The sequence below is a fragment of the Periplaneta americana genome, chromosome 9 (genome assembly GCF_040183065.1).
Source record: "Periplaneta americana isolate PAMFEO1 chromosome 9, P.americana_PAMFEO1_priV1, whole genome shotgun sequence".
NCBI classification, from domain to species: domain Eukaryota; kingdom Metazoa; phylum Arthropoda; class Insecta; order Blattodea; family Blattidae; genus Periplaneta; species Periplaneta americana.
This window is the reverse complement of record NC_091125.1, coordinates 66,923,873-66,948,209: the sequence shown is the minus strand read 5'-3', so window position 1 is coordinate 66,948,209 and position 24,337 is coordinate 66,923,873. Positions and strand designations below refer to the sequence as shown.

At 35.3% G+C, this 24,337-nt stretch overlaps 2 long non-coding RNA genes across 2 annotated transcripts in view; one reads left to right on the top strand and one right to left on the bottom strand.

Moving 5' to 3' along the window:
• Positions 1-24,337, top strand: part of LOC138705661 (uncharacterized) — a 211,965-nt gene that overhangs the window by 35,939 nt on the left and 151,689 nt on the right. The gene's annotated exons all lie outside the window — the stretch shown is intronic.
• Positions 809-2,435, bottom strand: LOC138705659 (uncharacterized). The gene is made up of 2 exons (XR_011333715.1): positions 2,273-2,435; positions 809-2,177 (listed from the first exon to the last, which is right to left on the bottom strand). It is a non-coding gene; the product is annotated as an uncharacterized lncRNA (long non-coding RNA).

Here is a 24,337-nt window from a genome sequence, read left to right as displayed (position 1 = left end):
TATATATATATATATATATATATATATATATATATATATATATATATCTGTTTACATGATAACTAAGCTTAAACAACTGTTTTTAAAACCTGTATTTTAGATCTGGTACCGAAGAGCAGTACGGGGAAAAAGAGCAACTTCTGCAACAGATCACAGACATGGCGAGAGATTTTACTGGGAAGTCAACGAAGGGTGATCCAATAATTAATGCTAGACAGAAAGGTGTGGAAGAAAGGGATCTTGCTCTGTCAAATTTTCAGGTTACCATGCCCTCCACTTCCATATCTTCCAGTCCAACAGAAATATCAGAGGTTTCTTCTGATATAAGCCTACCTCTCCAGGAGACCTCTGAAAATTCTGTTGAAGTAACAACTCAAAGGTAAATAATTATAATATTCTGTCTGCATATGTAAGATATTTCACATACAGTATGTATCAGAATCTGTTACAGTAAATTGCTGTGTTCGGATTATTGTAATAAGTTTTTATGATTCAATTTATTATAACAGCAAGATATTTTGAATAGGCCCATATTATATTCACTATAATTGTGTGGACTGCATGTGTGTTTGTATATTTACAGAAGCCGAAAGAGGAAGGGAGGTCAGCTTAGTTCAGATATTATGAAATTCATGGAGAAAAAACAAAAAGATGAAGTGGCATGGAGGGAGCAACAACAACAGCTGGAGAGGGAGAAATTTGAGTTAGAGAAGCAGGAAAGATTGCATAGGATTGAAATGGAAAGAAAACAACAAGCTATGATGGAGAAAATTATTAATCTTCTTGGAAATAAATGATCAAACTTAAGTCCAATATACCATAGGCCTACATCCTACTTTCACAAAATAAATAGGCCTACTTTTTATTTAACTTGTTTTGATATATACATTTAACTTCACATTTCACTTCATACCTAATTACTTACTTTTTTCTTAATAATACAATTTATGTTTAGTAATAGGTATTTATCAGTTCTTGCTGCATAGGCCTAAGTATTTGTTTTCAGGTTGCAATTTAATTCCCAATTCACATAACAAAATCATTCCGAATTTGACTTCTTCACAGTGAAAAGAGATTAATATTCACTTAGTTCAATTCACAAAACCATTACTTAGTTCTTCTTTCATTATGTAGATCTAATTTAATTTTAATAATTTTAAAATAAACAGAGGAAACTTAGATCTGGAAATTTGGCAATATTTAGTCTCAATTATTATTTTAGCCTACACTTAAACTTTTCTGTAAGTGCAGTTCAATTAACAAGAATTGAATACAAGCAAGTTTTCTTATAAAATATTCATTATTTTAATTGTAAACGTTATTGGTTACTACTTATGTACATTTAATTATTTCAAATATATATTCTTACTGCGACAAATATTCCCTTAATGTAGGTGGGGAAATGTTAAAGTAATGTCCAGTTTGGCTGCCATACAAACATGTGTGACAGTTGGTCATGAGAACAGCTGTGAAGTACATTTTCTCTAATTCTTGAAGATTAATTTTTTTATTTTTCTTAAAATCGAGAAATGCAAACTCCCTAATTACTTTACCAAATCCCCACTCTACTGCTTGTCTCACAGTACTCATGGCACTATTAAAATGTATTTGTTGTGGAGTTAGATTATTACCAGTAAAAGGCTTTAAGAGGAGTTCCCTTATAGGGTATGCAGAATCCCCATATAAGACAAACTTTTCACCATCAGGGAAGGTAACACATTCTTTAAGTTCACTATAGAAGTTAGAGCGACGAAGTATCCCTGCATCATGCATTCTTCCAGGAAACGGCCCTTTCAAGCTTATTATCATACCATCTGGACAAACTGTGGACTGATATTTCACACAATGCACACGCTTGTGACCAGAAAAATATTCTTCTTGGTTCACAGATGGTCTGCAGATTGGTCTTGCTGTACCATCAATAAAACCCCAACAATTTTCTATTGGCACATTATGTGAACCGATAGCATTAGAATAGAATCTCAATTTTGTCCTGGTAAGCCACCTTACATTCCTTAAATTAGTTAGTAAGAAAACTGCCTTCTCATGAACAATGTGCATTACGTGCTTGCATACCATTGAAATGTAAGGGGCGGATAAGCCAAAAATCCGCTCTAGATCGGTCAGTCTATTAGGGTAGGCAAGGCGCCGGAGAAAAATGCAGAGGCCTTCCAGTCCTGGATGAAAAAGTGTAATAATTAAAATCTTGAAATCGTCTTTAAAAATTATCATAAGAAAATATATGTATTATGGTATTTGTAATTAGGCCTACCTGATAAGCTGCGATCTGCGAGTTTTAAAGTAGCTGGTATATTCAAAAGATTTACTAGTTGATGCAAGTCATGTTTCTCAAATCGGAAATGTTGCAGGCATTCTTCACTCGAGAAACTGTCTAGGTTAATACGTGGAAATTGTATCGATCTTAATACTGCAACTTCTCTCTTCTTTTTCCTAGGACTAATAATATAATATCTTCAAAATCTTTTAGATCATCCAATAAAGCGATGGTTAATAAATCCTCCATGATTTACGTACAGAAGAAGCAACTTGAAATAGAGTATATGTAACAGCTGATTGCAGTATCGAAATAACAAATGACGGCCATGGAGAGCGAACGTTTCCGAATATATCCGAAGAATAAAACACTGCTTACGTGGCGCGAAAACTGTCTCGTGGAGTAATTCCGTTAATCTAACTACGTCATTGACACGTCATCACTTCACGCAATATAACGTTTATCGTTTAGTGGTGCGAAAAGTCTCTAATAACAGGCCTTTCCCATATTTATTCTCGGTTTAGTTTCCTCCCGAGTATTATAAGACATCACACTACCTCTCAAAAATGAACATCGTCCAACACCGATCATCTTCCAGTTTACAGAACTAGAGTTATTGTTAGATGTTAGTTTCTCCAACTAGTACAGCAAGGGTAGAGGCAAACACTGCTGGAAGCAGATAACAATGATATCTCTGCCAATACAAAAGATTGGGTAATGACTAGCTACTCACTGTTAATTACAATTATATCTGGCCCCCTGCAGTTAGGATTAGACACTCTCGTCTCTCATTTCCTGCGACAATGCGCAACAGGGGACCTGCCGACCACGAAGCCCATCTCTGATAAAGAGTGCAGAGTTTCCTACTCGTAACGTTCGGTCTGAATAGAGTCAACAGGGATCTTATTTTAAAGCCTAATTTTAAGTCAACATAAGCAAAAATTGAAATGTCAACAAGAATAAACTGCCTGTAACTACTGCGACAGTAACCATGTGATGCAAGTTGCAGCAACTCGAAATGCAACGTGCACAGCCAGACAGAACAAACAAGACCTTCTAAGCTTGCAAGTTTACAACTTTCTTAAAACGTTAATATGAATGATCACAGGCTGAATCCTCTTTTACAACCGTGTTATTTCAAAGTACAAGCGGAACGTGATCATTCTTGTAGCTCTAAACAGGTTTCATAATTTATGCACAATAATCTTGATACGCTAAGGTTTAGAACTAATAACATCTCTTTGGCTATTTAACGACTGCAAAATGCTCTCTCTTCTGTAATATTGGTGAAGGCGAGGAAATAACATTCAGAATGACAACGGTAAACATGCACCACAGCCAACCATTCTCTAAGTCAGAAACACGTATTTCTCTCCCCCTTGGTTAGAACACCCACCTTTTCCCACATTATGCCTTCAGCATCGATCGGACCGTATTTTATTAGTAATCTGCTCATCTCATAGCGCATTGAGATAACTCATCCTGCCTGTGATTTCTGTGATTTTTATAACGCGCTAAGACAGACGTCGGGTTGGGTCCTAAAAGAAATTGGCTACGAACCTACATACTCCCCGATATAAATTTCGGAATTTTCCAAATTATAGCCTTCAAAATCGTTGTCTTAGTTTTCGCGTGTCGCTTTAGGTATAGTAAGGAAGGTAAGACCTCTCCTGTGATCTTACCGTTTGTCGTGACTATATCACCAATTAGTATGGAGGGGAAAGATAGGTTTTAGTCTGATTATGAGGTGAACTTCCGAGTCCGTAGATTCGTATGATATTAAGCATGATGAAACAAACTCTCTTTCTAATAACATAGTCTTTCCCTTCTCGCCAAGTCTCTACTCCTCATCTATATTTCAGGGCGAGCTTACTCGATCGCCGGGTTCAGATCCCTTGTATAGAGAGGACAGCGGCCCCCCCCCCCCCACTATTCGCTCATGATGACCTTGTCCTGCTGCTGCTGCGACATTTCTCCCTCTGATGTGGTAGCGAGTAGGTTACGTCATTTCCTGCTTTTTCCCTCCAATATTGACTTCATTTCCTTCAAACAGAATAGTGAAAAACGGAGTGAGACAAGTGGTCTGCAGACTTGGAGCTCACATAGATTCTTCCTCACAGCCTCCAATTTAATTCCTTTGGAAGGACGCGCGATTGCGTACCTTTTAATAGTTTCTCCTTCCATTTCCTTTTTTAGCATAATAATAATAATAATAATAATAATAATAATAATAATAATGATAATAATAATAATAAACTGCACGCATTATATTCTTCACCTGGCATAATTAGGAACATTAAATCCAGACGTTTGAGATTAACAGAGCATGTAGCACGTATGGGCGAATCCAGAAATGCTTATAGAGTGTTAGTTGGGAGACCGGAGGGAAAGAGACCTTTCAGGAGACCGAAACGTAGATGGAAGGATAATATTAAAATGGATTTGACGAAGGTGGGATATGATGATAGAGACTGGATTACTCTTGCACAGAATAGGGACCGATGGCGGGCTTATGTGAGGGCGGCAATGAACCTGCGAGTTCCTTAAAAGCCAATTGTAAGTAAGTAAGTAATAATAATAATAATAATAATAATAATAATAATAATCATCATCATCATCATTATAGAGAAGTGATCTTGCATCATATTGTGACATGACATGCATAAACACACACAAAAAATTTCATCGCAGAATATTGGATAGTTTTTTTTAGTTATGAGGGAAATGTTTCATCACTGCACAGTGAACTGCCACCATTTTGAATTTTGAAACAAAATATTTATATAAATAATTTTTTTTATCGTAAAAATATTTTTATCATTTAGCAGAAGGACACGTTTTACACATAGGCCTACTACTTTTCATTATTTTACAAGATACAGTAATGGTAGAAAAAAATGTTGAATATTTCCAAAATTTTACTGCTGTAAGCTGTACCTAACCTCATAAGTTTCTTCCATCCATCTTTTCCAAGGGAGATTCTTGTTTCGTTGTCCTCTAGCATTACACTGCAGTGCTGCTTTGGCTATTCTGGTTTCTGGTGTACGTTGCGAGTGCTCATAATTATTATTTCTGTATTCTATGTCTGCTATACTCTAAACATTAAATTATTTTCATATTTAATTGCTACGGTTCAACAATGCATATCCATTCACCTACATAGCGGAGAAATCTCATTTCATTTGGTTCCAGATGTTTCAACTGAACTTCTGTTAATGTCCAGTTTTCATTTCTCTCTCTTTGATAGATTGTCCGATAAAAAATAAATTCATTAAAAAAAATGGTCAATTATCAATATTTTCTTCTAACACAAAATAAAATTAAAGTCGACTTCAAGGATTAGGTATTTGACCTGTTTCGGCTCTCGTAAGAGGTTATGTACAGGTTAAGCAGTAAATTTTTTGGAAATATTCAACTTTTTTTCCTCCATTACTGTATCTTGTACAATAATGAAAATTGGTACGTGTAAAACATTGCCCTTCTGCTATATGAAAAATATTTTTACGATTTAAAAAAAATGATTTATATATTTTTTCAAAATTCAAAACGATGGCACTTCACTGTGCAGTGATGAAGCGTTTCCCTCATAACTCATAAACTTGTTACCTTTTTCATGTTCTCTCTCTTTTATTTTATTGCTGAAACTCATGTTTAAAATATCATGCTCTTTCAACTACATTCCTTAATAAATAATATATCTTTTCTATTTTCTGCCTTCCTCTTAGTCTCCGCATACGATCCATGTATCTTAATGTTGTCTATCATCTGATATCTCCTTCAGCTCCGAACTTTTCTCTCTTTCGCCTTTAGTAGGCAGTTTCTTTTTAAACAGTGATTCAACTAATTTTTTTCTCTTCATAATCAGTTTCACCATTATTCTTTCTTCAACTACTCTTTCTAGCACAGTTCCATTTCTTATTTTGTCTGTCCATTTCACAAGCTCTGCTCTTAACCATATCCACATTTCAAATGCTTCTAGTCGTTTCTCTTCACTTCTTCATAGTATCTATTTTTCTGTCCCATACAGTGCCACACTCCATATAAAGCATTCACTAGTCTCTTCCTTAGTTTTCCAGGCGTTCGCAAATACTCGTTTTTCTTTTAAAAGCTTGCTTTGACATTTTTAACTTCACTTTGACTACCTGGCAGCAGCTCGTGTTACTATTTAAAGTAGTCTACACCCAAAACTTTCATTGGTGTCATATTTATTTCATTAGCAGCTCTCTGTATTTAGTATGTTTTTCAGTTAGTGTCCTTGGATGATTGTGTAGAATTAGTACAAAAATGCGAACAGCATAAGTGAATTTTTTATCCACAGATGTTCTCTAATTTCGAGTTGTCGTATTTTTCTTAATTTTAGCCGTATGTACTTTTATTAAATGGAAAGTTGCGATTATTATTATTATTATTATTATTATTGCATGCAGTATACTATGCAAAAGAATGTCTGATAATAGAGAAGTATTCTGAATTCAAACAGCGCAGTGATAGCAAAAATCTTGCAAATATCAAAGTCTAATATTTGTTATAGATTGCAACTGAATCTTATATAATACCTAAATAAAGATTTACAGATGCGCGCGTCCTTCGGCGATAACTGAAGCAGCAGATGTACTGTACGATACAGTTCGCTTCCTTGTCTACATTCGTATGTAGATAAAATTGTCACAATCATCATCTCTGCATCCACGGTTTAGGGCTAACATTTCAGACTTCAGGAATTTCATCTCATATTTCATTTCAAATATTTAGATTTATTCGGTCTTTTTTTCCGTTTTATTCATTACCACTTATTTTGTGAAAGGCTGCAGATATTACTAAATTTCGTCTCATTTCTTTGTTGGGAAAACCTTATGTTTTATATACGAAAAGCATTTATTTATTTATTTACTTATTTATTTATATGTCTATAACAGGGTAAAGCCCCAATTACAATAGAGAATATAAATAGTTTCATAGAATATAAAAAAATGGAGACAAGAACAAGAAAAAAGAGCTAAAAACAGATATAACTACAAGATAAAGGTATAAACACAAATCGAAAATGGGAAAAAAAAAAAAACAGAGAAATGCATACGTAAATAAAAGACACAGATATAAATATAAATGAAAAATACAAAATAAAAAAACAGATAAATACAGATAGCCTAAGCAAAAAATTTAAATTAAACTATAAATGAAAATTACAGAGTAAGAAATACGTAGATAACAATACGATTTACTTAATACTTCAGTATTAGAATAAGAAAATGTTTATGTTTAATGCAAGACTTGCTGAAATAAAGATAAACTGTTTTGCATATTTCATTTAATTTTGAGCACATTTGTAACAGTGGTGAGTTTTTATGTGCCGAAGTGTTCGGTTTTTTGTAATGTAGGCTAACAATAATTGACGATTTCTTAAAATGCGATATTCTAGCGTTAAGCTGCATTTGTGAAAATATTTCGCTATTTACTCAGTAGATCGTTGAATATTTTATGCAATAGGTTTATTCCAGTACAATTAGGAACGCGTTACGAATTAATAACGAACGTCTTTCGACGCATGCGCTAGTTGAGTACGTTCTCAAAATTAGTTCAGGATTTACGTTGTTGAAACGTTTCTTGAACTGTTCTTTAACGGCCTCCGGGGTTTCTTCTCATATTAAAATTACATTCATCTTCCGAACTCGGTTCGTCATAAATATACCACTATCATCTTCCAAAGCACTTATTATCGACTATTTTTTAATTTTAACTTGCCTAGTCTCGAAGTAATTTAACCTCAACCTCAGATTAAGGCACATGCCCATGCGTCAGCATTTCAGAATTCCCAGTTCCTGCTCTTAATCGAGGACCAATTTCACGAGTTCCAAAGCACGTTGGAACAGGAAACTAGAGTTCAGAATCAGTTCAAGTCTTGTTGGAACGCACATTGAGCTACTGCGCATGAGCAGACAGTTCAGAATCGATTCTAAACTGTGCCGGAACAAACCTAATAAAAGTTCTTCAGCAAGTAATCTAAGAACAAAGAACTGTACCGCGAAAGGAATTAAAATTTACAAACAGTCTCTGCGACGATTGTGTCGTCTAGTCTAACCATCAGCGTGTCACGCAAGCGGTCAGAGTTGAGTCCCGTTCTGTCCTGGAATTTCTCATTTCTCAAGGTAGCAGGACTGGGGGTTTTCTCGAGGCTCTTCAGTTTCTCCTTGATGGGCATTAACATCCTTTCAAGCCACCGTGTAGCTCTAGGCGGCAGTACGTTTGCATGCTGTACCGAAAATGTGCCCCGTTGTGGGTTCGATTCCCGCTTGGGTTTTTTCCGAGGCTTTCCCCAACCATAAGACGAATTCCAGACAATCCATGGCGAATGCTCGGCTTCATCTCGCTAAATACCAAGAGAGTTCACGTAATATTCACTATAGGCCTATAATGGACTTTGTCACTCTAGCAAGGTTCATCATGTAATCTTCGTCGCTTTCTTAAATATGTCCTTCATAAATCTCCTTTGTATTCGCAGCCTGTCAGGCCACCTGGTTATCAACTTTATTATTCCTTTTGGGTTCCAAACAGTCTGTTTTTTTTTTTTGTTTAAATTATTTTATGCGTTAATTTAATGAACCGCCAAGAAAAATCATTCAGTCAGTACGCTGTTTCTTCAAAATATAACACTACTGCTTACTACAGTAGTTTCGCCGAATATTTTAACACAGGGGATAATGAATTCTATCACAGAGGTGCTCGTGTCTCAGAAACGGAATATCTGTAGGTGTTGCCAGCCAGTTATCTAACAAAAAAACTAAACATCACGATCACAGCCACACTGAGAGATGGGGAATGAATGACTTTGCATCTCGATATTACGTAAACTTGCAGTCTATGGCCTTGTGTATGGGTTATTTAAAACTTTCTTTGTTTCATGAAACGTCATCACTTAACGAATTACATTTTATTTACCTCAGAATTCTAGCTTTTCTCCATTCACATGCATCAGTCTATAAACATAGATGCCAGTCCTACGGCTTTAACAAGCTTACTGTATTTGAAAATAAGCATTGTAATTGGCTCAAGCATTTAATTGTCTTATTATTTACAATAACATGTTTCTTTTTACAGGAAACTTAACGCCAATCTGAAAGGAATAGATCCTTGCCACATTAGCCAGTTTTCAGAGTTCTTGATTCCATAACTGACAGCTGTGAACATTTCAAAAGATATCCTCAACGGGGTGAACCTAGCTATTAAGAATTATGGATGGAGTCTTTTGAAGCACATATTGATATATAAAAAAATATGTGAAGTATTTTACGAACAACAGTAGAAGGAATTCTTACATATGGCGCACAGAGTAGGAATATGGCGCTCAGAATTAGACATTAACTGAGAAATAACGTAAAAAAATTGAAATTTGTTAAGTGAATGGCATTCGGGGAAGAATGTGAATATAAAAAGTACAGCATATTAAAAATGGAGAGACCAAAGAATGTAAAGGACCATACATCGGATAGAAAAGAAAACTCTATAATTTAATCAACACATAACCTACAGATAATGACAGATGAAAGATTGCCGAAGTAAGTTATAAAATTGGTCACCAGCAGGCAGGAGAAGGGGAAGAACCAGTATAACAACGCATAGAGGAATTTCTGAAGCCGTGGAGAGAAGAGATTTAGAAGAGGAACAATGACAAGACCGAAATTTGTGGAAAATAGGAATACAAGGCAACCATTGAAAAGGGGAATACCTATAAAAGGAAAAGTAAGATAATTAACTCGTTAGGAATATTTTGTGTGTGTCTGTGTGTGTGAAAGAAGCGGGCGGAAGCTTTTCTGCATCTAAGCCTAGACCATTTTAGTTAAATCCCCACGGGATAAAAATGAGGTGGATAGGCAAACATATGAGTGATTTTTCATCCCTGGACATATTATAGAGTTGACTAAGGCAGTCCATAACGGTCACCAGATACCGTAGAGCATTCCTGAAAGTCTGGACGCCATGTAGACTGATACCATAACTATTCTTTGGATAATCGTGAGTAACGCCGCAAAAAATAAGTATCTCGTCTAGTACCGAAAAACACAGGATATTCTGCATGAACTTCTTCGTCTGACACTTGTGTAAATGGTGTGTGTTTTTGCCTTAGTATGGTTAGCTATCATAATCAGACAATATCAAAGTTTGAAATCCTGTCCATGAAACTTTTTCTGCCGAAATGAAATACTGAAATATGAAATGGAGAGCGGAATAGTAAAGAAAATTTTCCGAGAAATTTTCTCCTTCATTTTCTTCGAAAAGTTTTCCGCCTGACCAAATTGTTGTTTTCTTTACTCCTTTGCTTACAGCTTCATGATCTGAGCATGTACAGCTGTCAAAAAAAAAAGTGGCCGCACTCGTGAACAGCGAATATTTTCAAAGTCCACTTCGGGTCGCGGCGATGTTACACGATGCATGTGCTTGTACAAGCAGTTCCGGAACTATGAAAGTGTTCCATATCTGCGCCTCGTAGACCAGCGGTAGAGTGCTTGTTTAATGATTCAAAGGTCGTGGGTTCGGGCCTTCTTCAAGTTTTCATTTTATTTTTTAATCTTTCTTTAGCGATGTAAATGATATTCAAATTATCATTTATATCCAGTTATCGTTCTTTATGGATATCACGTTATTTATATTTTGTTATCGTTCTTTAGAGATATGAACAAAATTCAGGTCATCATTTGTATTCTGTTATCGTATTATAACGATATGAATAATAATTATTATTGTATTTCCAATGGGGGTTAGCCGTATTTTACATATGTATGTTAGGGCTATAGTTTTATACACAAAAAAGATAAGCATAAAGAGAAATGGAAAAGAAAATTAAATTAGCTTACGCGATGTAAACAAAACATAAACAATCCGTAAATTAGGCATTGCGATTGCAAAACAAATATCAGGTATCAATTTGTAACATACAAAAACATTAACAACACACATACGTAACACTTCTATAACACAAATATGCAACTTTCCGTACCATACATCATAAATTAATACACAATAGTCACACAAACACAATCAAACCATAATGACGACATTGCGACGACATCAAGCATCACATAACTGACTCACATACATAACAAATCAAGCATCCGTTACAACACATACACTTCAACATAGTAACCACACTTTTAAAAGTTACAAATTTGGCTCCAAGAAGAATAAATAGGACACTGTTACTAATTACTATTCTTCTACAATTTCTTAAATACATCTGTAATAAATCTGTGAAATTCCGATATGAATAATATTCACGTTTTTTTATATTGTTATCGTTCTTTAGCGATTTAAATAATATTCAAGTTACCATTTATATTCTGTTTTCCTTCATTAGCATTATAAAACAATATTCAAGTTATTTATATTGTTATTGTTCTTTCGCAATATATTAATTAAACAAACCGATATTTATCATTTATATTCTGTTATCGTTCTTTAGTGAGACTGTATAAATAATATTCAAGTTATTTATATTGTAATCGTTCTTTAGCGATATAAATAACATAAATTTAATATTAGGTTTGGAAAAATCCAGTTGCATAATACTGGTATTAGTTTTTCTTTTTGTATTATTACATTATACTATCTTGAACCACAATAAAGAAAAAGTGAAAAGGAGTAACGAGGAATTGAACCTGAGACGTTGACATCTAAATTCCGACGTTCGTCCGCTGAGCTACGGGAGCAAAAGTGTGGAAACATTTTTGGAAAAATTGGCCCAATCACACTCTAAGATCTTCTGATGATTCGTAGAAGCTAGTCCAGGATGCGGGGGGCAAAGGCTAATTGAGATTTCCCGGTCTCTGACCGGGTCAAACATCCTGATAGAATTAATATTTAACCCTTGCCGTGACTTTCGGTGAAGTCCGGAGGGCCCAATTAGTCAAATCCACTCTCCTCATCTCCACGCTTGGGCCCCTTGGAATTTAATAAAATGCGAAAGAGATTGTGGTGTGCGGAAAGCAACGGGATGTTACCGCATTTAGGCCTATCCTTCCTAAGAAAACTGCAAACATGAACAAAGGAAGCTTTTAATAGAAGAAGAAGGATCTTCTGCGGACCTCTGGAAAAAGAACTAAGGAAGAGACTAGTGAAGTGCTTTGTGTGGAGTGTGGCATTGTATGGGGAAAGAACATGGACATTACGACGAAATGAAGAGAAACGAATTGAAGCATTTGAAATGTGAATGTGGAGAAGAACGGTGCGTGTAAAGTGGACAGGCAGAATAAGAAATAAAATTGTGTTTGAAAAAGTGAGTGAAGAAAGAATGATGCTGAAACTGATTAGAAAGAGAAAAAGGAATTGGTTGGGTCTCCGGTTGAAAAGAATAATAGACGACATTAGGATATGTGGATCATATGCGGAGACTAAGAGGAAGGCAGAAAATAGGAAAGATTGGAGATTGCTGGGTTTGCAATGTAAGACCTGCCCATGGACAGAACATTTATGTGTGTATGTTCAGAATGCCTGGAATATCGTGTCTAAGAACAGTCGCTATTTGCAAAGACTAGTCAATTCCATGCCCACTCGACTGCAAGATGATCGAGATAAGAGGAAGATAGACTAAATATTGAATTGTGGCCTTTTGTTTTGTTTTTTTAACGATTAATTGTTTGAATGTTTTAAGGCCGACGCCAGTAAATTTGTTATGTTTATGCCACGAAAGATATTTTATTGAGAATAAAATCTTTTTTCTTTCCATTTGCAGCCACAATATCATAATGATAATGATAAAGTCATGGCATAATATATTAATGAACCTGATGTTAATTACTAAAATAATCATAAAAGAGAAAGGAGCCATTATGTCTAGTTTGTCTCTCTCAAAAACAGAACAAAAAAGGACATAAAAAGCACGAGGTTGTAGTTGAACGCAGGACCTCATGAATAAGACGCCTGAACGCTACCATTATGCTATCGAATAACACACAGTATACTTCAATTATAAGTGTAGATATCAGGCAACGTGGTCCAACAACATGTAACATCGCCTGTCTCCGAATTGTAGCGAAGATACCCGAAGGGAACTTTGATACAGGAGAGCGGCCACTTTTTCTTTTGACAGCTGTACTACTCATAATGAAGAGGAGATGTCTCCTGACCATATGAACAAATAAATCTTCTTAATGTGGAAACAGAACGGCCTAAATTTATGAGAGTGTTGTGTAAATGGCGCTTATTTGAGCAGAAAATAGTTCATCTACCGACCAGGATAGGAAGTGAGTGATAATTATCAGTGTAATTACACAACTTAGCAAAATCAATTACCTTAAAAAATTGCTAATGTAAATAAACGTAAGTAGATGAAATTGCAAGAATGAAATTCAAAATAATTAGATAATATAAAAGGAAATGGAATGAACATTTGAGAAGAGTGCCAGAACGTAGGCTACCAGTTCTGACCAAGAAACATTATCCACCAGGGGCCCGTTTCACAATCCTTACAAATTACAAATTAACAATTTACAAATAACAAGTAAAAGTTTACAAATGCTTGTAAATTGTGTTTCACAATGCTATCTTATTAGTTTGTGAAGTTTGACGAACTTTACAAAATCAGCTATAGAAATTTACAAATACGCATTATTGGTTACACAATATTGCCAATGACAGTTTACAAAAATCGCTAAGAAGCAGAGCTGAAGTCGCTGTATTTTTACTACTATCGATACATATTGTTTATATTTTGTACTAAAATAGATTATTCTAAGCTTGCTGATTCATATTTCACCTACAGAAAACATAAAGTATTATTAAAGAAAATTAAAAGTATTTAGATTTTTATATATTGGCGACAATGGAGTTTCATGTGATGTGATTGATCGAGTATACCAATACGTCTACGACTTAATGACCAAAGTTAGCACCAAATTCAGTAAAATAAGTAAGTAACAGATTTGTTCCACGTACAGATATGCAATTGATAAAATAATTATGATGTCTAACTACAAAATCAGGTTCATTTTTTGTGTTAATCCATTAGTATTTATTAATGTTGCATCCATAACCTCACAAACATTAGTGATCCCAGCAGCAGCATAAAAATTCTGTGCTATAGTAAATAACATTTTGGTGACCAAAAACCTGCCCCGAATTTAACTCTTTTAACAATATCAACTACCCTGTGGGCACTTTTACACATTGATATCTTAAGAAATTCCGTGCTTATCTGCTAACGCATGGAACTGACAGTTAGTATGCAACCAATGCAAAATAATACAGTTCTCGCTTTGAGTTTAGGGCACCACTTTTCCCTTTTGGATGTTGGATATGATGTCCCATATCTTGTAGGAGATTCCAGCGAAACGGGACTCGAAACGACTTCAGAATACCGCATAAGTAGTGACGTTATTGCATTACTGAATTATTTATTTTTGGCGCAGGGAACTTCTTTTTTAAGTGCGAGTATTTATTAAATACAGTCTTCGTATATAAGTACTTACGCGATATTCTGAAGTATAGCGCGGGACTCATTCGAAACCTTTCATTAAATTCATACAATGATACGAACGTGTTATTAATTCTTAGCCGGAGAATTTTACGTTTAGGCTACGTCTTTGTTTGATTAGACCTAAATTCAATATATTCGTATGAGTCATTAGAACTCCTTAATAGCATCAAAACTGCGTTGGTTTAATTCTTAATATTATCCAGTTACTCAAAAATTAATTTAATAAGTATTTCTTTATTATATTTATTAATAATTTGTTGCAATATCAAACTTTACACATCTCAGAGGTATTATAGAAAATGTGCTAATTTTACAAGTAAAGTTCACACGTTTGTAAAATTACCCTTCATTGTGAAACAGAATACTTGTAAAGTGAGCAAAATTTAATTTGTAAAGTTTTTATTTCCTTTGTAAAGTTCAACATTACAAACAAAGATTGTGAAACATAAGTTTACAATTTACAAGCAAAGTTTACAGTTTACAAAGATTGTAAACATTGTGAAACAGCCCCAGGTAGAAGAGTTTGGCAAGACCGAGAAGAAAATGGGGACTGGAACAGGTTTAACTAAATCCATGTAGTGAGGAAAAATTTAAAAGGAAATTGCTTAATAAAGGTAAATTTTCAGGAGAATTTATAATTTTATTATATCAACACAATATAGCTATTACAATTTTCAAGAAAATTTATAATACGTAATGTAATAATATAGTCTGTCAGTACAATTACAAAACTTGCCGATATAATTAACTAAACTAAATAGCTAAAATAATAAAATTGCAAAACTTAGCAGAGTCATTGACTTAAACAAGTTGTTTAATAAGGGGAATATTTTCAGAATTAGAGTTTTCCATGCAATTTTCATTACTTGAACAGAGTGCTATTAATGGAGAGGATGATGCAACGAAATGTGCAATGTTGAGGAAAACTGGGGGGAAAACCATCATCCTCAGATTTAGTGCACAAGCATCAATGCAGTCCATGTGGGGAATCCCCTGCGAGTTCGGAATGAAAAATTCGCACTCCAGCTATGAGAGAGGCTCCAGTAAGGAGCTAGGAGTAAGTGTGTGACTTTCTTTGGAAGATACGAAAACGATTACAGTGCATCTGCTTTATCGTACTTCTTCTCAAACTCTCCAAACAAACATCACAATTGATGAGGTGGATTCAAAGTGGCCAAATGACAAGTCATGAGAAAGATGACAAAAAATGATAACATAAATTTGATTCCCTTAGGTCCGTTTGAAAAAAAATATATGCAGACACTAAGTCAAGACTTAGTTAAATAAAGACTTAAATAAACTTATACAGTTATATATAGGCTTGGAAAGGATAAATTAAAAGGTGAATAATGCAAGTTAAAATCGAAAAAAAGGACTTAGGACATATTGAAATTCACCTCTTCAATTACGCTCATACTACACACAAGCTGGCAAGAGTTTATTTAAATTTATTCCAACAGCCAACTGTTTAAAGCTTTATGTAACTTCTGCACTCTTAGTTGCCTAGACACTGCACATGAGTGACTTGAACTTTCAATGCTATGTCAAAGAGCAGACGCTATCATGCGAGGTGAATTTATTTTTATAAGTAGTCTACTTGTTTTAGGAAATTGGTCGTATAGAAGAGTATAGAGAGAAATAGCTTTCGGGATCGATTTTTACAATATAGGCCTACTGTAGTTCGCACGGAATTTAATGATGTGAAAGTAAACCTAGCAAAACTTAATTATGTGAGGGCAACCCAAAAACTAACTTCCGTCCTCATGTGGCGCACTAAGTTTCGTCCAAAACGTCGCAATTTTTTCGCCGGAATGTAGTGTGACTCAGTACGCAGCCAGCTTCGGTCGAGTGAAGGTTGTGTCGCCTTTAGTTACTTTACAGCGACTATTCAAAATGTGTGTTGGGACTGAAAATCCCGCCAACTTTGAAGTACAATCAGTAATAAGATTTATACTAGCAAAAACCTTTAAAGTATAGTTGAACTCCATGGGGACTAGGTAGAGAAAATAATCACTGTAGAGTCCGAATCCTTACGTAGTATTGATCCTAAAAATATGTACATAAATACGTAACTAAAAACTTCAAAATATGTAATAAATATGTATTACTCAAACTGCACAGGGAGTTAATAATTTTGGAAAATAGTTTTATTGTAAATAAAGACAAATTAGAATATTAATTTCATATAAATTACGATAATAGTTTTTGGTGCGATTTTAAAGTTAGGCCGAATCAACGCACAAAGCATAATGTGCCACAAGACCTTTCTTCATATTTTCAGGCGTTAGGTTCCGTCGGTATTGGACCGCATGTTCTTATACACCAAAAAACGATCTCTCGACATCGCATGATGTTACTGGTAAATCGAGCTGACGTTGCTTGCAGTCGAGATATGCCATTTCACAAGCAAATTCAGAATTCTGTAAGACACATTAGAATAAAATGTAAAACCACTATCGAATATAACAAAACGTAGCGCCATCAGTTGAAGGCCTGGACACTCGCTCTTTTCTACTTCTCTATATTATACTCTAGCTAACAAAAGAGAAAGTTAAAAGTTGAGCTGGCTTCAGTCGGTGTAGCTGTAGACACATGAGGTCGTTATGTAGCGAGACCTGAGAGTAGCCTATGTTTTTCCAGAGTTGAGAACAAAATGGAAGACGGCAGGATTACCAGAGGAATAAATACCAGGTTATATCCGTGTGGTTGTCCTATCCTGAATGCTGAAATAATGTATCCCATCATGTACTGACAAAATTTATGTTTAAAATTGTATAAATATTTTTTAACTTCGTTTTAGTTTATACTGAAGTATTGATAATTTTCTTTACAGATGTATAATTAAATGATATTTGACATGGATGTTAATTTTATGTAAAAATGTATAATTATTTTACAGATATGAAGTGTCATGCAAAATACAGTTTGTAAAAATATTAAAATTAAATAGTGATCTTAGACATCACCACGGCATGGCGCGTCCTCAGGTTGCGGATAGAGGAGACGGCCTCCAGATATGGAGGGTAGCTGCGAATATATTGAATAAGCAGTCGTGGACAGCCGATAAGGGGTGGTCCTCCAGCTTGGGGGTTGGGCGAAGGGCTAACAACCCACCACCGTAAAAAACAGCTTGTTACGAATCCCTACAATAAGCCTCGGAATAGGACTGATTCTCTGGCACGACCACAGCAAGGGAATAAGGTTTTGAGATTTGGCACTTGGAACGTAACTAGTCTTTATAGAACAGGAGGGGTAACATTAGTAGCAAAAGAACTAGCTAGATATAGAATAGACTTCGTGGGAGTACAAGAGGTTAGGTTAGATGGGAATGGCATATCACAAATAGGAGATTACTTGTTGTATTATGGGGAAGGAAACAATAATCACCAATTAGGAACAGGATTCTTTGTTCATAAAAGAATAAAATCAGCAGTAAAAAAGGTCGAATTTATCAGTGACAGGTTATCATATTTAGTACTTAAGGGTAGATGGTGCGACATCATAGTTATAAATGCTCACGCCCCTACAGAAGAGAAAGACGACCATATAAAGGATAGCTTCTATGAGGAATTGGAACATACTTTTGATCAGTTACCTAGATATCACATGAAAATTTTATTGGGGGATTTCAACGCTAAAGTAGGACAGGAGGATATTTTTAGACCAACTATTGGAAAAGAGAGCCTACACGCAACTAGTAGTGGCAAGGGAATTAGATTAGTCAACTTTGCCACATCGAAAAATTTAATTGTCAAAAGTACAACATTCCCCCATAAGGATATACATAAATATACTTGGACTTCTCCAGATGGATTAACACACAACCAAATAGATCACATCTTGATAGATAAACGGAGACATACTAGTATAGTAGATATTCGAACTTTCAGGGGTGCAGACTGTAATTCTGACCATTATTTGGTGATTGGAGAATTAAGTGAAAGATTATCAGTAGCCAAGCGAGTAAAGCAACAAGTTAATATTACTAAATTCAATATTTTGAAATTAAAGGACGAGGAAGCTAAGCAAAATTATCAGGTCGAAATTTCGAATAGGTTTGCCACTTTAGAAAGTTCCGACGAAGTTGAGAAAGAATTAGATGTTAATAGCGTGTGGGAAAATATCAGAGATAGTATCAAAATTGCAGCTGAGCAGAGCATAGGTTATTATTAGACATCGGATTTTTAGGCACTAAAAATTGCAGGTTTAGGCGCCTAAAATAAGCTCAAAATTTGTAAAATTAGGCTCTATTTTAATGAAAATAGGCATTTTAGGCACATCAAGGTATCATACTTATTTCTTTCACTGAAATTTTTAGTTATACACTAAAATACGCACAAAAAAGTATGTTTAAACATTAAAAAAGAATACTATATTATATTTATAAACAGAGCTGCACACATTTAATATATTGAAACTAATGAAATAATGATTATTGATATCAAGATTACTCATTTTACGTTATTGAAATTCAGTTCCATGCTCAGACTTTATTATAATTATCTGCACAGTACACCACCAGAATTTTTTCTAAATTCTCCACAGTTAACCTTTGCCTTTTGTCACTGAGAATCATTTTGAAAGCAGAAAAACTTCTTTCAACCGAAACTGATGTGAGAGGCGCAAATCTTAAATTAGGTACAATAGAAACATCAATACTTACTGGAACATTTACACTTTCCCCCGATATCACTCTTGATACTTTTTCCAACAATGAAAATCCTACATTCTTATTTAATACATTGTCCCACTTATTTTTAACTTTTTTCCCAGTTTCGCCCAAATCAGAATGTATGTTCACTTGAGCTTCCTTTACTATTGCTATTTGGCTACAAAGAGATTGTTTTTCACGTTCTAATTGTTCAGTGCTTGCAGGTATGAAAGAAAAATTTGATTTATGTAGGCAATATCGTTTTTCACTCGTGAGTCATTCAGACAATCTTTCACTGCTTTCACACACGCTGCACTATCAGTTTCAGGTAATTTATCAATAACTGTGACCACTTCTTTAAAATACTTAGAATAATACACCACTGACTGAATCCAGATTCCCCATCGTGTAACAACCGGCTGAGGTGGGAGTGGGATATCTGGAAAGTTCTCTCTGAATATCGAAATCCTGGATGGGGCTTTACAAAAACATTTTTTTGTGTTAGAAATAAACGAATTGACAAGAGGAAATTCATTCCGGATTGTTTCAGAAACCCTGTGAAGGCCATGTGCTAGACAGGTTACATGCGTGAGGTTAGGATAAAATGTTTTAAGAAGTGGAGCTGCAGCAACCATGTATGAGGCAGCATCAGTACAAAACAACAGAACTTTAGAATCGTCTATATTACCTGAGTATAAAGACTGTAGGCCTTTATTTACAAAATAAGCAATGGCTTGGCTATTCACTTTCGAAAGTTCCGTAACACATACGAGGTGTGGAATCGAAGGTCCATCAGGACTAAGTTTTCCTACTACCATATTTGCTATATACCTATTCATAGGATCTGAGGTTTCATCCACAGAGACCCATATGTAAGAATCACCTATACACTCCCGAATGGAAGCTAAAGTTTCGTTGTATATTCTGTCTAAGTAATTTTTTCTTAGGGTCGACTCAGATGGGATATTTTGTTTGCAGTATTTTTGTAAAAACTGTCTTAAAACCGGATTTTCAATTGCATTCCAGGGAATGTTAGCAGCAACAAACGCTCTGGTTAAATCAGCATAGAAATTTCTGCTGAGATTGGATGAAGTAGGCTGTGTTAGTAAAGTTTGTTGCAGTTGATTTTTCTGCTGAGCTTTAGCCTTATGAGCCGCTCCTTGCACATGCTGCTTTAGGTGGCACTTCTTTTCTTGCGAAATCTAAAAATGTAAAGTAAACTGAATTAAAATAAAATCCTAATTGTTGTATTGCCATATTTCTATCACAAAGTTAGTGGGTTCGAACAATCAAAATTTTAATGACCTGCAAATACTTTAACTATCGGAATTTAAAAGGTTAAAGTGTAGTGGTCTTAAAAAGAATTATACCTCAGGATAGCTCAGTCAATGTATAAATATTATAGGCCTACTCATTAAAATTAATATAATTTATATATTTCAACTATTGTTACATACCTGTTTACTACAAATCTTGCAGAATATTATTTTTCCATCATAAGTGAATTCTGAATATTCTGTTAGCCATTGCCGGATCAATGTAGATTTTGCACTTATATTTTTCGGCATTATCGCGTTAAGCTTCACAGGAAAACGTCCTACTGCTCAAAACTTCTCAACACAAATAAGGTGAGGGAAAGAGCAACTGTTAACGAGCATTCAAATGAACCGTTGTTATTGAGATTCAATTGGACAAAAATACAAAGTTCCACTTATTGTTGCATTTCCTGAGTGTGTTAAGACTAGGAGGGCCATTCTTTTAAATATTTTGTAACGGTTTACACTACTAATTCGCAGTTTTACGACTTTTCATAAATATTTCAAAAACACTCTTTCTCCAAAAATTGTGATTTTATGACACTCTGAAGGGCAGTACAGCTAATCGGTTTCAGACCGAAAACAGTCATTTTTATAGTATAGTATATCTCTGAATCGGTAGCAGCACATGTTGTGATTGTTGCCTGCTTCAAAACTAAGGTTGGTTCTTTGTCGGCATTTATGCCTCCAAACATGTTAAATTCGGTGAAATCTATTGCGAGTGTCGTGAGATTCAAAACATTTTGTTTCCTTTGTCAGTGGTTTCATGGCCGGTGTGAAGCAAACTTTCCACTTTTTAAATGCCTTAAATTTCGCAGTGAATGCATGTATAAATTATAAAAAGTAAGAGTAAAATGCGAAACTTTACAGTGAGTTAGGCATTTTTAGGCGAATATTAACAAATTAGGCTCTAATAACCGTTTTAGGGCATTTTAGGGCACTATAAAACTCTTTGAATACCTTTCAATTTCCATGAAACACAAATATTAATTATTATTTTTACTTTTCTCCTAAAGAAACAAAATAGGCATTTGCCCTAGAATCCGATGTCTGGACTTATTATGAAACTAAGAAAAAGTAACCGTGGTTTGATGAAGATTGTTGCATGGTAGTAGAAAGAAGGAAACAGGCAAAACTGAAATTCTTACAGGATCCAGTTGAGGAGAAGAGAGATAATTATTTCAATGAAAGACGGGAAGCAAGTCGTACACTTAGGAATAAAAAGAAAGATTACTTGAAGGAAAAACTGAATGAGGTAGAAACAAATAGTAAGAATAAAAACGAGATTTATATAAGGGTATAAAGGAATTTAAGAACGGATATCAGCCAAGGGTAAACGTGATCAAGGATGAGAATGGTGACTTGCTTGCAGACTCTCCATCAATCCTAAACACATGGAAAAACTATTTTGCGCAACTACTAAATGTATATAGGCGAAATAGAAATGATCGGGACGAAATTGAAATACAAACTGCTGAGCCATTTATACCCGAACCCACGCTTTCAGAAGTCGAAATTGCGATAGAAAATCTGAAAAAGTATAAGTCTCCAGGTATCGATCAAATTCCAGCAGAATTAATACAAGAGGATGGAAGTGCATTATATAGCGAAATTTATAAACTTGTACTTGCTATTTGGGAAAAGGAAATTGTACCAGAACAATGGAAGGAGTCCATAATTGCACCTATTTTTAAAAAAGGGGACAAAACCAACTGTGGTAACTTTCGAGGAATATCACTTTTGTTGACGTCGTACAAAATTTTATCCAATATCCTTTCGAGAAGATTAACTCCGTACGTAAATGAAATTATTGGGGATCATCAGTGCGGTTTTCGGCGTAATAGATCGACTATTGATCAGATTTTTTGTATTCGACAGATAATGGAGAAAAAATGGGAGTATAAGGGTACAGTACATCAGTTATTCATAGACTTCAAAAAGGCATATGACTCGGTTAAGAGGGAAGTATTATATGATATTCTTATTGAATTTGGTATTCCCAAGAAACTAGTTCGATTAATTAAAATGTGTCTCAGTGAAACATACAGCAGAGTCCGTATAGGTCAGTTTCTATCTGATGCTTTTCCAATTCACTGCGGGCTAAAGCAGGGAGATGCACTATCACCTTTACTTTTTAACTTCGCTTTATAATATGCCATTAGGAAAGTTCAGAATAACAGGCAGGGTTTGGAATTGAACGGGTTACATCAGCTTCTTGTCTATGCGGATGACGTGAATATGTTAGGAGAAAATACACAAACGATTAGGGAAAACACGGAAATTTTACTTGAAGCAAGTAAAGCGATCGGTTTGGAAATAAATCCCGAAAAGACAAAGTATATGATTATGTCTCGTGACCAGAATATTGTACGAAATGGAAATATAGAAATTGGAGATTTATCCTTCGAAGAGGTGGAAAAATTTAAATATCTTGGAGCAACAGTAACAAATATAAATGACACTCGGGAGGAAATTAAACGCAGAATAAATATGGGAAATGCGTGTTATTATTCGGTTGAGAAGCTCTTATCATCCAGTCTGCTGTCCAAAAATCTGAAAGTTAGAATTTATAAAACAGTTATATTACCGGTTCTTCTGTATGGTTGTGAAACTTGGACTCTCACTCTGAGAGAGGAACATAGGTTAAGGGTGTTTGAGAATAAGGTGCTTAGGAAAATATTTGGGGCTAAGCGGGATGATGTTACAGGAGAATGGAGAAAGTTACACAACGCAGAACTGCACGCATTGTATTCTTCACCTGACATAATTAGGAACATTAAATCCAGATGTTTGAGATGGGCAGGGCATGTAGGACGTATGGGCGAATCCAGAAATGCATATAGAATGTTAGTTGGGAGACTGGAGGGAAAAAGACCTTTGGGGAGACGAGACGTAGATGGGAGGATAATATTAAAATGGATTTGAGGGAGGTGGGATATGATGATAGAGACTGGATTAATCTTGCACAGGATAGGGACCGATGGCGGGCTTATGTGAGGGCGGCAATGAACCTTCGGTTTCCTTAAAAGCCATTTGCAAGTAAGTAAGTAAGTAATCTTAGAAGCCTACTTTGCGATCATTTTCAGTTTTCAGCCAGATACATACTAAGGAATGAGGTGCACGGTAGCATTGCAGTTAAGGCGGAAGGTCGGTGGTTCGATTCCCGTTGGGGTTATGGGTTTCTCCATTGATCTCATTCTTCCAGCCGCACTATCGCTCTGGGTATCTACTTAGCCTCTAACAGAAATGAGTATCAGGGGCATTTCTTTGGGGTTAAAGGCGGCGGACAAGTAGGACTAGCATTCCTACTGCCATTAAATGCCGATTGTCTGTAAAGGTGGGAGCTTTAACCTCTCGCCACCCTCTGGGCCGATTTGGCCTATCATGAGGTTATCTTTACATACTAGGGCAGTCATGTCAATTGATGCCCATAGGAGCAAGCGCGCTTTAGAGCTCAGGAGAGCCTGAGCGCTTTGCAGCGGAAAGGAAAGAGACAGACAAAGAGGTAGTATATGCCGCTTGGTCGAGCTACATACAGGGATGGCCAGCACTGATTCAATGCATAAAGGGAAGAGAACTTATTAAAACTGTATCCATGTTAATTTTTATATTTGTCTGAGAAGTATAAG